This window comes from Melanotaenia boesemani, chromosome 3, assembly GCF_017639745.1.
Source record: "Melanotaenia boesemani isolate fMelBoe1 chromosome 3, fMelBoe1.pri, whole genome shotgun sequence".
Taxonomy (NCBI): domain Eukaryota; kingdom Metazoa; phylum Chordata; class Actinopteri; order Atheriniformes; family Melanotaeniidae; genus Melanotaenia; species Melanotaenia boesemani.
Genome location: NC_055684.1, coordinates 17,487,448 through 17,490,157, shown reverse-complemented (window position 1 = coordinate 17,490,157; position 2,710 = coordinate 17,487,448). Strand labels below are relative to the sequence as shown.

The following is a 2,710-nucleotide window of genomic DNA, read 5'->3' as shown; positions in this document are numbered from 1 at the left end:
AGTCAGTGTTATTCTTTCCTTTTCTTTGGTGGCTCAAAATTTTATGTCTTTACACGCAGGGGCTTTTAGGGCAGCTATTTCCTGAAGTGTGCCAAAGACATCTACAATATTCAGCTGCTGGTGTTGTTAATGATGCAAATTAACATGAACTTTGACTTTTGGTTTAAAAGCAGCCCCACAGTATTTGGCATTAGCTCCCACAAGTTTGTTCATTACTTTGATTTGACTTTTCTTTCCATGCTTTAAAATCCATTATGACACAAACATTTCATGTTAATCAGTCGGGTTATTAGAAAGATAATTATCCTCAAAAAGTCTAAATCAGAGTAAAATTGGATTTAAAGGCTACAGACTGAAGATAGCCATGATTGTTGGCAATATTAACCCTTTTTTTGTAATTTGCTTTTAAGTAATGAACACATGTATTGGATAGATTTTGGATACATATAAATAACAGTATTATACCTTTTAAATCTGTTTTGCTTCACACAGGACTGCATCTGTTACTCTGATGGTGCTTTGGAATGAAATTTCTCTGGTTTCCCACAATCTTTCATTTCACTGCTTTTACTACAGGATCGGTAAACATGTGTCTCACATTACTCAATATCCAATGTGCATCCCTTTTAAGGTGCACGTTCAAGCTGAGAGGCAATGATGCAACTGAAGCATTTGAAGTATGCAAAGACTTACAAGAGAAGGTATTATCCAGTGTTAAATGGTGCAGTAACAACTGAATGTCAAATCAGCATCAGAGAGGAGACTTACACAGTGTTAATCTCTCATGTGCATTATAAAGAGAAACAAACAAACAAAAGTGCAGTTGATTCAATTTTTGTTTATTTCGAACAAACTCAATCAAAACTATGAAAAAACTCCAGTTGTAGCCACACATATGTGATGATACATCACAACAATAACTTGGTGAAATTTCCAAGACACTTTACTCAAAGAGAGCGAAAGAAAGTCGTCTTTACAAAAGACTCGAACATCAAGAGATGACTCATCCTTCTGTTTTAAATAAAACATTTTTCCAAATGAGCAGAATCTGCACTTCATAACAAAGGCATAGAAAAGAACTGATCCTGGAACAGATCAAGGATATGATGTGAGCAGGTTCAAAACAAGTTAACTAAAAAAAAACAGAAAATTCTTACAGTTCAGACAGAAACATGCTGAGAAATCCTCCTTTAAGACAAAAGGAACAAAAAATATTTTAGATCTGATAACAGATCAATAGTGAATCACCCAAAAGGTTTAAATTTAGTTTGTTTTGAAAACATGTCCAACCAAAGGACTAAATATTTTATCAAAATGATAAAAGTAAATTCCTTTCTTCAAATTTCACCACAGAGTAAAAAAAGAGTTTGATCTTAATTAAACATCGAGAGTTTTTTTAGTGTCATCTTTTTCACACCTCCCTTATTTTACATGAAGCTGTGATGAACACACAACTAGTTAAAGAACTTTCTGTACATACAGAAAAAAATAATCTTTAAATTTCATAGAATTCAGTTCCAGTCATTTTGACCAACATGGTCTTCACATCTTGTCGGTCTCACAACAAGATGTTTTCTTTCTTAACATGAAAGATATTGTTGACATTTCCTCAGGAAACTTTACGTTGTGAAAAAAAATCACAGGGTAAAAACTTCTGTAAACAGAAGAACAAGTCCATAAAATTCCCAAGAATTCAGTCCAGTAATCTTTGACCAATATGGTCTCAGTTTGTCTGCTAGTAACTTCAGTGTGTAAGTGTCTACCACGGCCTCCAGAGGGCGCTGTTAGCTGGACTCTTGTCTTTGGTGATGCTGATCTGGACTGTGGAGCTGAGAGGAGAGAAGTCAGCCTCTCTCAGGTTCTTATCAGAGGAAGACTGCAGCTTGTTGAAGTGGTTCAGCAGTCTTCTCTGGGACTGAGTCTTTACCTCCTCCTTGGACAGGAAGTGCACCACCTCTTGGACACACCTGGAGTAGCCCTGATCAACAGCTGCTGAGTCCACAGCTCGGTGTTGCTGCTGCAGTCGTCTCAGGAAGCAAACTGTCATCTCCAGGATGTCTGCTTTCTCCAGCTTGGAGTCCGGCTGCTGTTTGAGGAACTCTGGACCCAGGAGAGACTTGAGCTGCTCGATGCTGCTGTTGATTCGCTCTCTGCGTAGCTTCTCCACCAGAGGCTTTCTGATCTGCAGAACAAGAGCAAAGTCATTAATAAACTTATTCTGGAGGTTAATGTGATTATCATGAAAAATAATCTCAAATAAGCATGTGTTGCTTCTCATGAATCTAAGATTTACCTTGTGGTTCAGATTCAGATGCTCCTGAGATGTGGTCCTATCTGGAGTAATTGTAGGAGCCATGGTTGGATCTCTGTGCTGTAGGTGTCTTTGGAGAGAATCTGATCTCTGCTGGTTTCATCCCTCCTATTTATAGCCCCACATCTCCATATGAATGTGTGGGTCTTGGTCTGGTTAGAGTTTCCCACAGTTTTGACCAATCACAGTGCACGACAGGAAAGAATAGAAGTCTGTCTCACCACATGTTCAGTGGTCATATTAGTTGGCAGGTTGCTCTCACAAATGATTTATATGATTTTATACTAAATGTACTCGTACATATCCTACGAAATTCTGACCAGGCTTTGACGTTTGGATGACATTTGCTCTGTAGCCGTTTCCTTTATTTTCAGTGGAAAGTGCTATATTTAAAACTAC

General features: G+C 37.9%; 1 pseudogene; it reads right to left on the bottom strand.

Annotated features, from left to right (window-relative positions):
• Window positions 1-867: 867 nt before the first annotated feature.
• Window positions 868-2,414, bottom strand: LOC121636917 (annotated as a pseudogene).
• Between the last annotated feature and the right edge of the window lie 296 nt (window positions 2,415-2,710).